Source organism: Papaver somniferum, chromosome 1 (genome assembly GCF_003573695.1).
Source record: "Papaver somniferum cultivar HN1 chromosome 1, ASM357369v1, whole genome shotgun sequence".
Taxonomy (NCBI): domain Eukaryota; kingdom Viridiplantae; phylum Streptophyta; class Magnoliopsida; order Ranunculales; family Papaveraceae; genus Papaver; species Papaver somniferum.
Window position 1 is genome coordinate 208,540,926 of NC_039358.1, and position 14,704 is coordinate 208,555,629.

At 34.5% G+C, this 14,704-nt stretch overlaps 1 long non-coding RNA gene across 1 annotated transcript; it reads right to left on the minus strand.

Moving 5' to 3' along the window:
* Positions 1–560: 560 nt before the first annotated feature.
* Positions 561–1,247, minus strand: LOC113336044. Its single transcript, XR_003353601.1, has 3 exons — positions 1,191–1,247; positions 948–1,078; positions 561–749 (listed from the first exon to the last, which is right to left on the minus strand). It is a non-coding gene; the product is annotated as an uncharacterized LOC113336044 (long non-coding RNA).
* Between the last annotated feature and the right edge of the window lie 13,457 nt (positions 1,248–14,704).

Genomic DNA, 14,704 nt, shown 5'->3' on the forward strand with positions numbered 1-14,704 from the left:
ATATTCTGGAAGCTAAAACTCCCTCATAAAGTTCACCATTTTTTTTTGGGAAATAATGCATGATTGTCTTCCTACTAGTACTAGAATGGCTAGAATCAACCATTTTTTTGGGAAGTTTTGATAATATTCAAGGAAATGGAATGTTGTTTCTAAAATATTAAAAACCATTATCAGGACTAAAGATCGGAAAATGTTCAAATTATAATTAACAAGAATTGTGCAATGCATACTTCCAATTTATGGGAACCTCCAAATCCATCTATTTTCAAAATTAACTTTGATGCATAATTCGTTGATTTAAACAATTCATCTGCAGTAGGTTTGATATGTAAAAATTTTGCAGGTACATATCTGCAATGGATTACGAGGAAGGTCACTACAAGAAATAGATCTGGAGCAAGCTAAAGCACTGGTTTTGCTGGATGCGCGTTGTGGGATAAATAGAAAGGATGGAGTCAAGTGCATTTGGAGGGTGATTACAGAAATGTGATTAATGCCTTGAATGAGAGCTTTTCAGCAGTCAAATGTACATCTTCAAACATAATAAATGACGCCCACAGTATTTTAAGTTAATTCAATTCATGGAAATGTACCTATGTGCACAAACCACATAGGAGACTATAGCAAAATTTGCTAGAGCGCAAGCTAATAGTTCTGTTTGGTTTTGGAATGGCTAAAATGGCTAGGTAATCTACTTTAGCTGGACTTGAACAACTTGTAATTCATCATATCTAATATCATCTCCTTTCCTATTAAAAAAAGAAAAGAAAGAAAAGTTAGCTTTGTCATTGATGGAATATTTAAGATACATCTTTATATTTTCTTGAAGTAATTGATTCTCTAAAGCCTGCAAAATTCCTATGATTTTTAGCCTTTGATCAATTAGATATACCAAATATAGCAAAAACTGAATGAAACACTCGAATTAAGAAGCATAAGAAGCTTACCCGGATAAAACCCTAGGATTTCACGAATAGATCCTACTTCAAATTCTATGATCTTCAATTACAAATAATGATTCCAAAAACAATCACAAATATCTACATACTGATTTCCTTCTCGTTGTAAACAACACTACCTTCATCAAATAATAAAAAATATTAGAACACAAAATCAAGAAAATGTATGAATATGATTAAGAACAAAATCTAAAGGTTCAATTCCAAAATTAAAATATGTAATGGAATTACCTTTAATCTCAAGAGACGATTATGTTTGAGAATCGTCGTGTCCGATGAGAAAAAGAGTACATGGAAAGGGATGGATAGCTGCAGGTTAGAAAGAGTAATAATAGAGATAGAAAGTTGTAAGAAATATGGTTCAATGGTTAGCCGACGGTTGCGCCTGACATAATTCCTACCGTCCAAATTAAACAACTTATCCCAGGCCGCAACGTGCCTAAAATTAGTGGACACCTTTGACTCAAAATCAAACCACCAATAATCAATCGAGGCTGCACGACGACGAAAATCAAGCGTCTTAATTGAGTTATAGACAAATACCCTTCTTCCTTATAATATAGATTATAGAAAATAGTTAAAAGAAATCATGAAAAAACTCAATAATGCTTATCTTAACTAATGTACTTATTATGCTCCATCGGTTTCTAAAAGATAGGTTTGGTTTCCTTATTTGAGCATGTCAAAAAGATAGTCTTGTTTCCATAAATGGAAAGTCAAATGTTATGATTTTACTAATCTACCCATGGAAGAACCACATCTTTCTCTTCTTTTGTTCTCTTATCACAAAAGGGGGGCCACTTCCTTTACTTTTTCTCTAATATCAAAAGAATATGATCAACGATAAATTAGGAAAACGTATGAAAAAATTATTTCAATGATTAGTTTTCTTAATCTTTATGCAAAATCAAACAAGCATACCTTTTGGAAACGGAGGTAATATATCAAAATATGATTCATATATTAAAACACAATGTTTATAGCAGATGTCACTATATAGTACAGTGGTAAAGTCGTTGGGTGATGATACCGGCGACTTGAGTTCGAAACTCGTCAGCATCAGGGTGGGGGGATTTTTCTCTTTCTTTTCCTAGCTACCGAGGCTTGTAGGTAGCAGACCTCTTGGAGGTTTAAACTTTAATATAACCTTTGGGGGTTTAAACCCAAATTAAAAAAAAAACAATGTTTATGGTATGAACTATATTTTTTACATATCAATATTTGTAGATGAATATCTTTTTTACATATAATTTTTTTATATAATATGATTTATTCATTTATATAAGATAGACAATCAAACACTATCCTTTACGCCATATACTATTTGAATCGGCGTCATTGGCACTTCATTAAACGAAATAACATAATTATTTACCACTCTATAAAACAAATATGTTTAATATGCAGAGATACAAGAGTAACATAACGTATAACAATTATAACTCTTAAGAAGGACACCAACTCAAGGATGAACCACCTTTTAGATTTAGACACTTCGATTTTCAACTTTCAGTGAAGAGAAACCTCATGTATGCACCTTATGGTGTTATATTGGCATAAACGAAGCAAAGATAAAAACCTAATGTAAGCACCATTGCGCACCTTACTGCTTGGTGCATATTAATATTCAAAAAATAAGTGCACATAACTTTATTTTGTGGGCCTTTAACAAAATATACACATGGTAACTTTCTAACAGTTAAATTAAGTTATACTTGTTAAGTATCATGCAACTTGTATACTCATTGACATTTTTACCATCGGATATCAGAATCATGATGCATCAGAATGTGAAGTTCTCTAGTGTAGTTGATTTTGGATTGAGATAATCTAATGGACCCGACATATGGTGTAAGAAATATATTGATTCATAATTTCCATCGTCAAAAAGCATCGTACCGTCAAAATGTTTGAAGCTAATATCGACGTACTTCGTTGTTATATTTTATTGGTCTGTAATTCTATTTTTGTTTCTCGTAGAACTATCTCTGGGAAGAGTAGAAAAAATGTAAGTTTGTTTTTGCTGGATTTGGTAAAATGAGAGTTTATTTAACTATTTTTTAAAAATATGTTAACTTTATTGATAAAAAAATGAGTGATGTAACTGCCACTTTACAATAACTAATATAAACAATCACAACTTTACGATTCTAGATGATGTTGTTTGATGGATTTACTCAAAAAAAAAAAAAAAATCAGTTTGCGAGGCTCATAAAGCCCTAACCTCCAATATTAAACATGTAATGAGCCTAGACTTGTTAGGAAGCACCCTCAGCTGAACAAATAAATTGTGAAAAAAACGAAAACGCAAGTGAAGAAAATCAAATTTGGAATAATGTCTCTCGAGATTTCATTTAAAATAACCGTAAAATCACACAAACATTATTAATGACACCCGATTTTATATGAATAACTCACACAAAGTTTCTCAATTATACAAAACCTACCACTATGGACACAAATTTTCCTATGGCCAAAAATTTAAACTTATTGCCTAATAAAGATATCCACGTGATCCAAAATCCACTTGGTGACCTAAACTTTCCTCGTAATCCTTGAATTAATTTTGGGCCCAAAACTCTGTATTGTGACTGATCACGTGATCCAAAGTGTACACATCGTCTTCAAATATCCTATGATCCAAAATCTACTTTTAAATCCAAAATGTGCCCCTTTGACCAAAATTTATCACTCTAACCCGAAACGTGCTATATAATTCTTACGAAAAAAGCATCTAAAATATACCATATGATCAAAAACTGTTAAATAACCCCATATTCGCTTTGTGGCCAAACTCTGTTTTGCAACCCAACATTTTACACCATATCCAAAAATCTATCACGTGACCAAATTATATAGTGAACCATTATCTGTATATCTCATAATCTGTCAAATTGCCCAAGATCTACTCCTTATCCTAAAATTAGGGAGTAATCCACAATCTACCCACATAACCCAAAATCTACTTTATAACTCAAAATAACTGATTAAATCCCATTGACAGTTTTCAGTTAACTGGAATCCAATATTCAAAACCTATGACTCATTACCACCAACGGGATGTATATAGTTTTATAAGCCTGTTTGGATGGTAAGAAGGAAATAGGTGATTCATCGACCAATATTTTTAGGGAAAGTGAAATCCACCACACATCTTGAACTTGTTAAAGTAGAGATTATTTGCATACAAGAACAGATAATTGGAAGGGATAAATCTCATTTCCGGGAATCATATGCACAGATGAGGAGAGATCTTAAACCTGCTACCTATATGGGTTTTGAATTTCGTAATTTTGAAGAATCTTGTTCTCGTATCTCATGCATTACAATTGAGGGACCAAAATTGTACTTAGTGAAAATGCGAGGGTACCCAAATATACCTCAAGCTAAAACTTTTCCTACCTATAAGTCCTTTCTCCGAAAGTGATTGTCTATGGACTGAGTCGAGACAATACAACTAATAGGTTCACACTTCGTGTGATCGCCTATGGATACGAGATCGAGACAATACAACAACGAAGTATGTTTTCGGACATAACCAAACACAATATGATTGCTTATCAAGTAAATAGGAATTAACGTTTGTGTAATTTAATTTAATTATAATAAAACAATTATAATGCAGAAATATAAAGTAAATGACACAGCAAGATTTTGTTAACGAGGAAACCGCAAATGCAGAAAAACCCCGGGACCTTGTCCAGAATTGAATACTCTCAGGATTAAGCCGCTACACAAAATTAAACCAACTTCGTATAGTTGAGACCAAGCAACTAAACCTATAGTTCACCTAGTTCCGTCTGTATTCCCACGCCTCCAACTTATGAATAAGTCACGTACTTGGAACAATTCCTTTGGTTCGTATTCCAAACAGTAAAGGAACAACAAATCTGTTTGGTATCAACTCTCTTCAATCAAGTGATGTGAGTTCGACAAAGGCTCTTCTGTTTATCTCAAATAAACTCCTTCCTCAGGTTCTTAGATCTATCTTATGTTCAACTACCAAAGATAATTGTTAAGATTTTGCAATCAATACTTTTAATCACAAAGAATTGTATTGATTCCGATCTACACAACTAATCAATCCAATCTACCACAAGGATAAACAGATTATAGTTGGATCCTCTTATACCGAAACAAGTATTGTGCACACCAAAGATTATGAACCCCAAATCAGAAATCTTAAATATCTTCTTTGTCTTCAAATCTTCTTAGATCTTCAATAAACACCTGCAAACAACAACTTGAATCTCTTGTGATTAACCACACACAGAACGGAGTCTGTTAACAATAGATTATCAAAAGATCGTCTTTAGCACTAACAACAGTTTAAAGATCCCTATCGAAACTTCTATCTAGTTTGAGTGAATCTTATATCATAAGAGAAGATTATCAAGCATAAACAAACTAGGTGCAATCAAAGTTCAACCACCATTAGTCAATCAAATCAATCGAAAACACAAGATAAACCGCAATTATCTAGTTTCCCACCAACGGTACTAATAGAGCTTCTCAATCCCAAAGAAGACTTTAAACTGAGCGGCCGTAAGAGATTTCGCCTAATTAGGTTATTCTCCTCTCCGAATAGGCGGCTTCACCAGTAACAACGCAACCGAGGAAGTTTGCTGTCACGAAGGATTAGTTTGCTAGAAATGCAAACTTCAAGTATTTATAGACAATGATGTTTGGACACCAAGGAATTTCCAAAACCGAAAATATTCTCAATATATGCAATATATTCCAAATTCGATTTCCATAATTCCTGGAAATGCTCTGTCCAAAATAATGACTGAAAATCTCTTTGGAAAATCATTAACTAGTAAATGCACATTACTAATTCTCATTTTCCTAAAATAAAATTAAGACCTTAATTAAAATATTCTTAACTTATTTATGTTTCGATCCTAGGATTTTCTTCATGTAGCTACTAAGGAATAACTTTGAACAATAAAAGATAAACATTACTTCATGTGTTCAAAGTGTGTCGACATCCTTACTTTGTAAGTCCTCTTTCATACTTACAACCTTGAAACCGATTTTCCACAATTCCAAACAAGTTTAGAATTGGTTCATCTGACTTTCAAGAACCATGTGTTTGATCAAGAACACTCAATCACAAATCATGGGTTTAACGGTTCTACCAAAACAAGTTTCGGTTCTACCTCCGTGTGAGTACTGTGCATAGTCACACTAGATTTCCAAAATTCGGTTGACTAGGTACTAGGATCGGTTCCCCACATATATATGGTATCTAACTTATATGTGTTGCACATGTCCATAGGATCGGTTCCCCTTTGCCTAAAAACGTGTTGCACATATCCATAGGATCAGTTCCCCTTTCTGCTACAAGCTTGTTGCACCTCATACAAGGATCGATTCCCCTTTGTGATGTGTTGCACCTCTTACTAGGATCGATTCCCATTTACCCAGATTCGGTCATACACAAATCACAAACTCGATCATACCATCTCAGGTGATTACTTAAGATCGGTTTCACTAATAAAAGTCATACCAATACAAAAGTCAGGCCTTTGTGAATAGTTTTACCAAGAACACGAACAAGTCATGAGCGGTTATACTAAATCACACATATTGGTTCTTCACAAGATATCCAATGAATAACAATACCAATAACGCCTGGCGTTTCCTTTTCGATTCATAAACAAGTTTATGAACTTACTTCCTTAAAACACATCTAAAACATTGAGGACGAAATCCTCACCTCATACCCATATATAATCACAATAGCATTTAAACGATCATGTCGATATCTTATCTACAAAGTTTAATGGTTAAGCAATAAACCTCGTATTGTATTCCTTAATACTATGTCTATCTAGAGTGTTCATGCTTCGCAGTTTTTGTTTCCAATATGCACGACTCGAAAGATACGTTAGGGAATGAAACAGTGCAAGTCAAATATCACTAACCTCAAGTGGAAGGATGATGTTTTCGTTGTAGCTTCTTACTACTTCACTTCTTCAAGTCTTCGCAATACTTGTAATGTCTCATATCCTAATACTTTCAAGCTAACCAATATGAAGTTGACTCTAGTACATAATCAAGCGACTCTTAAATGAGTTTTGATTCACTAAAATATGACAACCAAACTTGACATACTAATGCTTGGTGGGTTCAACCGAGCTATGCTCTAACAATCTCCCCCTTTGTCAATTTTAGTGACAAAACTCTTACAATCATATGGATAAACAAATTACAAGAATTCATTACACATACGTTTGATTCCCGAATTCAGCAGCACAATAACTTGTATACATTCAATCTTTAAATGTCGCTGTTGAAATTATTATAACAAAGCTAATACTCCCCCCCTAAATGTGAGATAGGTATATCTTATCAATCCGCACGTTTTTGTTATACCAATTAATATGATATGCTATCCCCCCCCCCCCCCCTTAGTCTATGCTTTCACTCTTTCGTTAGATAAACGTTTAAGCACAATTGTCATTTTCCTTAGTGATACCAATCAATATAAAATCAATGTCAGTATCACTTGTTTACTCCATATATTTCTCCCCCTTTTTGTGACAAAATGACAAAGAAACGAAAAAATAAAGGACAACACGAAAGGATCTTACAAATCTCAAAATAGACTTGCAACCTATAGAGTTAAGCACGAGGGTTCCACACACCATTTTTGATAACCAATATCAAAACCGAAACTACAAAGTAATTTGTTTTGATATGTTATCAAGGAAATAACTGCCCGAAGAAATTTTCCCAATTTAGTTTAGCAAACCAAAAGTCAATTAAACACCTTAGTCCCTTTGCTAAACCGATTGTACAAATTACAATCGCTTCATTCGATAAGACCAAAATAAAGATAAATTTATTTTTCTCATCAGGTTATAATTATCCATATAACTTAGACCTTTAAGTTTTAAACAAGACAAGTACTAGGTTAGTTAACTAGTATTTCTTGTTAAGGCATTCGATTAGACTTGAATAACCGAAACCTCCACTTTGATAAGTCTAACTAAGATAAACTTAGTTTCTCTTATCCGGAATCGAATAGACTAAGCAATCCATCCCGTAGACTTTTTCTTTCGTGAAGCCATAAATAATTCATACAAACCAAAATAAATCAACTTGCATAATTATTCACCTCAACCGAAAGCAATTGAAACAACATAGACATTATAGCACCGCAATTGCACCGAAATTTTGTAAGCCTAAACAATTGATACCACACAATAAAGCAAGATAACAATAGTTTTTCTTAATCGGAAATAATTGAATCACACACACATCCATACACAAATAATGGAATAAAACATCAATTGTACAGAAATTTTGTTAAGCAAAAGCAAAATATATATGAAATAAAATCAGACTTTTCTTAAACAGGAAAACAATTAACTAACAAAATTGTTACCTCAAATTTCGCATCCACTTCTCCAATATGTTTGCATCTTCTTCCAAGGATAATTGATATCGAAATATCATTATGTTGTCATCCTTATGCAAAACAAAAGAATAACAACAACCAACCTTTACCAGAGAAAGGTTGAAAACCGTTTTTTAACTATTGCAAGCAAAAGTTGAAAACCACCGAAACACATATAATTTTATGCTAAACCAAAACCGATTCAACATATTGTGAACTTTTCACATATTGTTTCTATCAGAACCCCTCATGATCCTTTGATAAATCCTACCAACAAGGGCTAGAACTTAATCCTGCTAAATCAAAAAGTCACCCAAACCATAAGGGTTCACAACATTATGAGATCGAATATCAAGGTAATAAAACCGAAATCAAACATCCCATAAACCCAAATGCAATACACCATAAATATTCAACAAAGAATCAAGTATTGCAATTACTTCTATCTTGCAGGGAATTGAATTGCGAAATCAACGCGAAAAGAGTGAGGTCATTCCGAGTACGGATGAAGAAGTTATGGGAAAAACAGTTTTACACTTCTTCGTATGGGGACCTCTCACTAGGATCGGTTCCCCCATCTTGCACCTATCACTAGGATCGGTACCCCAAGTGTTACTTGTGACGGATCACAACACTAAACTGTTTTTGACATAACTTTTGCATACGATGTCCGAATTCAGTGATTTTTGGCTCGTTTTAAACGTAAAAACAAGAGATACACATATATGATCAGTAGATATCAACATCATAAACTCACAATTACCATTTCTATCAAAACCTCAAATATAGATAGAGAAAGTATGAGTATAGAAGAAAAGAAATCTCCTAAAGGTGTTAATTAGTCATATAATAACCGAGAGATCATGTGCTCAGTTTCATGTGCTTCCTCACCTTTCAAAAAATTGAGCACAAAGGTGAGTATGCACATTATAACACAACTAGGTTGTGTTGAGTTGATCCTTGTCTTGTTCGTCACGAGTGACTAAGACATAATCATCATTCTTGACCTCTTGCTTGGTTTGTTTTCTCTTGTTCCATCTCTTGTTTTTCTTCTTTGACTTGTGACGAAGAGTGTCATTATCACAAAAACGTTCACTAGTACAAGAGATTTCAGACATGATGTCTTTCTTTAGTCTTTCAAGAAAACTCTTATAATTATTGTCACCAACAATTAACAGTTGAGAGTCATTCTTGTGACTAACTTTTGGTCTCTTCTTGTCTATGGAGGACTTAGGGACCCATTTAGAGTTGGGTTTCGGAGGAGCAACTTTCTCCTTCATACCATTAGGATCATTATCCTTTTGAATATTTTGCGAAACACACTTTCTCCAATTTGAAACATCATATCTTGTTTTTGCATTTAAAAAGTCATCTCTCTTTCTATAATTGGGTCTTTTATGAAATGACCTTGTCAAGTGATATGCAAAATTTGAACTATCATTATAATAATTCTTTTGCCTAAACTTAGGACAATACCAATCTGAGTTCTTATGAGGAGAAAACTTAGCCAATTCATTTGATACAATAGAAAGTGCATCTTGCATCTTACGAACTTTGCATCCCCATTGCAAGTGTCCTTTATTACCACAATAATAACAATGCTTAGTATAAATATACGATGTATGAGTTTTAATGTTACCTTTTTGTGGATCTTCTTGCATTGGAGCTCGACGAGTTTTCTTCTTCTTCTTCTTCTTATCCTTGTTCAACGTTGTTGCTTTCTTGACATTAGCAGAAGTGCTCTCTTTGATTGCTGTTAGTTGAACACAATTCTTAGGCTTGACTGGTTTTACTTCTTTACAAGAAATACGAGCATGTTTTACATCGGTGGAAGCCTCTGGTTTAGAAGAATTTGTAACTTTAAAAATTTTTACCTCTTTGCTAATATTTGAAGCAATCTATTCCCTTATAGCCCAATCCTCGTGTATCACGATGATTTCTACTTGCTTCTAACATTGAGGTTAAATTGTTTGTGTTATCATTGAACTTTTTCAAGTACAAATTTTGTTCTTCCAACGTCTTGATTTTATCAAGAGCAACAACTAGCTCAGACTCAAGGCATTTTTCTCGTCTTGCTTCTCTTCAAAACTCTTTTGTTGAGAGTTAATCCTTGCTTTAGATTCAACAAGTTTCTCTTCCAAGGATTGAATCTCCAAGTAAGATGTATTCTTGAGAGAATCTAATTCCGCCGTCAAGGAGGAAAGATCATGAACAAGTTGTTCATTTTCATCTTGCAAATAACCTAATTCTTCTAGAAGTTTTCCTTCTCTTTTTATCCCAAGAGTGAGTTCAGTTGCACAAGATTCAAAAGATTCTTTTAATTCTTGTAGCTCGGAAGTTTTTACACTCACATGATCAACCTTTTCATCTCCTACAGAAGATTTTTCAGACTTGAGGTCCTTGATCATCACTCAACGCTTAACTTAATCTCATCTTGAGAATATTCAGAAGTATTTTCAATTGAGCTCGTAGAACTCGATGAGGATGTCCCTTCTAAGCATTTTTTAAAATCAAAACTTCCAAAATCTTGCGATACGTTATCTGAGTCCTTCTTAAGTTTTCGCTCTCGCTTAAATCTACTTTGACTCATGTCTTATAGATTGGATCGCATCAAACACAGATTGTTAGATCTTTTCATGTTTGCCCGCTCTGATACCAATTGAAAAGGCGAGGATACCCAAATATACCTCAAGTTAAAAATTTTCCTACCTATAAGTCCTTTCTCCGAAAGTGATTGTCTATGGACTGAGTCGAGACAATGCAACTAATCGGTTCACACTTCATGTGATCGTCTATGGATACGAGGTCACGAGACAATACAACAACAAAGTATGTTTACTTGATAAAAAGGTTCGTACTTAACCAAACACAATAGGATTTCTTATCAAGTAAATAGGAATTAACGTTTGTGTAATTTACTTTAATTATAATAAAACAATTATAATGCAGAAATATAAAGTAAATGATGTAGTTGCAGGAAATCCTACACTACACCCCTCACAAGATTTCATTCACATTCAACTCATTTTTGGATTAACAATCTTAATTTTATTGATGAATCTTTGAACAATCTTACAAGAAAAGATAAAGGAATCAAGAATAACCACTGCTCTATTTCTCTCTCCTATTTACTTGCTTCTCACTCAAAAAATCTCTCTCCTTCCTTTACAACTGAATGGCTATTTATAGGGAAATACATAGTGGATGACAGCTAATCTGTCCTTTATTTTCGGATATGGTTGCGACATTCTCGCAACCTTACAATATAATCTCGCAAACTCCTATTTTCGCAGGACCATCACATTTTCTCATGATTTAGCTGACGTCGTTTATTATGTCATTTCTGAAGTTGTTCTGCGACACTGTTGTGTTGTGTTGTTAATAATTTCGCTGAGGCATTATTGCTGCGAGATTCTGATCCTACATCTTGCCTCTTCTCATATCTTCTTGCGAAGTAGAGAACGATGTGAGAAATGCCGCAGCTTCCATCTCTTCATATTCTGCATTTATCACACGTATCCTTTCTTCCATCTATTTCTTGACACGTCTTCTGTAACCGCTGCTTTTCAACCGCTCACGTCTTTTCGCATTAATGGTGTTTATTTCTTCGAGTAAAAAAATCTTCTCTATATATTCTTCTTATCTCTTTATTTCTTTTTACTTTCTTTCTCTTTTTACTCTCTCATCTCTGCAACTCTATTGTTCTTCCGTAAGTTCTGCTACTGTAATTCTTCCCTCTTCAATCTTCTTACTTTTCATCCATTCCCATACTTATATTCAGATATGCCTCCAAGCGGTCAAAAACATGAGAAAACCTTAAAGGATGTTCAAAAAGATCTTGCCGAGAAAGGTTTCACACTTTCTACCATTCCTGGTGAAAGTGCCAAGTCAATTCTTTCTATCAAACTTTTCTCTGATCAAATTGTGATGATCAATCAATCATAGTTTCTGGGTCAAATTCTCGCAGGTCTCCCCATTCCTCTTTATGACCCAGATATTCCTTGTTCTATGAAATTCTCGCTCACTCGGGATTTTCGCGAGCTATCTTCCAATTGAGTGGGGATTGCATCCGTCTGATGCTGGAGTTCGCTAACGTGGTGCTGGTAAAGGATCTCTTTATTCCAAAGAACTTAGGGATCCTAAATTCGTAGATCTAGAGATAGTCGCTGAGAAGTACAGTAGCGAATTTCTTCGAAAATTATGAATTAATATCCATGAAGAAAGAGAATACTCGCTGGGGTATTCGCTTGAAAAGGAAGGATGTTATTTGAAAGATAAAATGCTCATGCATGACATTGATTGGCACTCTGGTAAGAACACAACCCCTCGCCAATCCAAAGATGATAAATGGTGTTTTTCCCTTGATGCTGAAAGGACCTTACATTGCTGGGTCAAATGTTCTTCCTGAGAATCTCGCTACTTATCAACCTTGGGTATTCTCTTGGCCCGAGAAGAAGAAAGAGGTATGTTTCTTCCAGTTTGCCCACTTTACATTTCTTTATTTTTCTTTATTCTTTTGTTCGCTGATTCTTGCGACATTCTACAGATCCAGAAATTGAAAGATAGCTACCGCAGGACTGGAAGGCTAATACCTTGTTAGCTCTTCGCTCATACACAGATGAGGTAAGAAATATTCTTTATGATTTTAAACAATATATTGTTGCCTTATTTCTTTATTTCTATCTGTGTGTGAAGGTTATCGCTGAAATAGAAGAGCCTGCCAATGTTGCGAAGACTGGTGATAAAGGCAAAGGTGCTCTTCGCAGGGAAAAACCAACTGCTCCTCCTTCAAAAAAGAGAAAAATCCGTTCTTCCTCTCCTTCAAATACTCCTTCTCATGAAAACTCCGAGAGTGATGAGGATGATGAGGATAATGATGACTCTGCTGCAAATGAAGATTCTCCATCTGAATCTTCTATGGCTAAGCTCTCTGGCATCTTTTCTGATTCTTGGCAAGGAATGGGAGATAGTCAACTCGCTAATACCTGCAAAGCTCTCGCCATGATTTGCGATGTTCCTTTATTGGATGGTGATAGTTCTCTTCGCGGAGTTTCTAGATCGGTGACTCCCAACTTCCTGCATTCTCTTAATAGTCTGGTATGCTTTCGTATTTTTACTTCTTCATTATTGTAACTCAAAATCTCTTTCTATTTTAATACTTTTTACATTTTCTCGCAGGTTGGAAATGCTTCTTTCGTTGTTGCCTCATATTTGGAGAGGAGACGCGAAATTCTTGAAAAGAAGAATCTTCAATTTCGTACGAAGAAGAACTGGAAACTGAAGCTAAGGGTCTTCGTGAGAAGAACGAACAATTAGAAGTGAAGTTAAAGGTCTTCGCGAGAAGAACAAAAACTGGAAACCGACACTTCTTCGCAAAGGAACAAAATTTATCTACTCTTCAAAAAGCTAATGATCAGCTCTATGGTATGCAATTTTTTCTCCTTTCCTTTCATTCATTCATCCTATTGTCTTATCTTATTTGATTAATCCTTTTTGCAGACATTTATGGTCTTTCTGATGAAGCCATTCTTCTTCGTTCATTTCCCGATGCCCTAGATAATGACACTCTTCTTGAACATCTTAATAAATCTTGAATAGTTTTCTCTAATGATAAAATTTCATCTCTGCCTTTGAATGAACTTAAATCCAAATTTCGCCTCTTAGAGATTGATCATAGATCTAGTTTAGGTTTAGCCAACCAATTTAAACGTTTTTATCTCAATTCTAAAGAGAAGATCAATGAATTAAGAACCAAGATTAGCAAACTTATAGATGATAAAGATCGTATCTCTGATCAAGGTGTTAAGGCTTTGGCGAAATTCCAAGAGACTCTTCTTGAGGTTCAACTTGAACGAGATGAAGCCAATCGTCAAATGTTGTGCTTAGCGAGAGAAAACCAAGTTCGTTCTCGTCTTCTCATAATAGTGATGATGAGTTCGCTTGGGCCGCCAATCTTGGATAACGCCAGAAAAGATTTAGGTGTAAATGTTAGTCTCCAAGTTGAGCATACAGCCTTGATTAGAGATATGATTTCTGCGAGAGAAGGTCATTAACTGTTTTCCTTTATTAAGCTTTGGTTTTTCACGAGTTTTTATCAAGTTACTGATTAATTGCTATATGCATCGCAGAATCTGAAAGTAGATATCGTCAAAGAGTTGAGGAACTTGAAGATGAAAAAGAGGAACTGGCAAAGAATCTTTCTTCTCGCAACGATAAATATTCTAGATTAAAGAATCAAATCAAGATCACTGTTGCGAACTTTAAGAACGACGCTCTGCATTTTCGCAATCAAACTATTCAAATGGTTTGTGATGACCATAATGTTCCTCACTCTGAT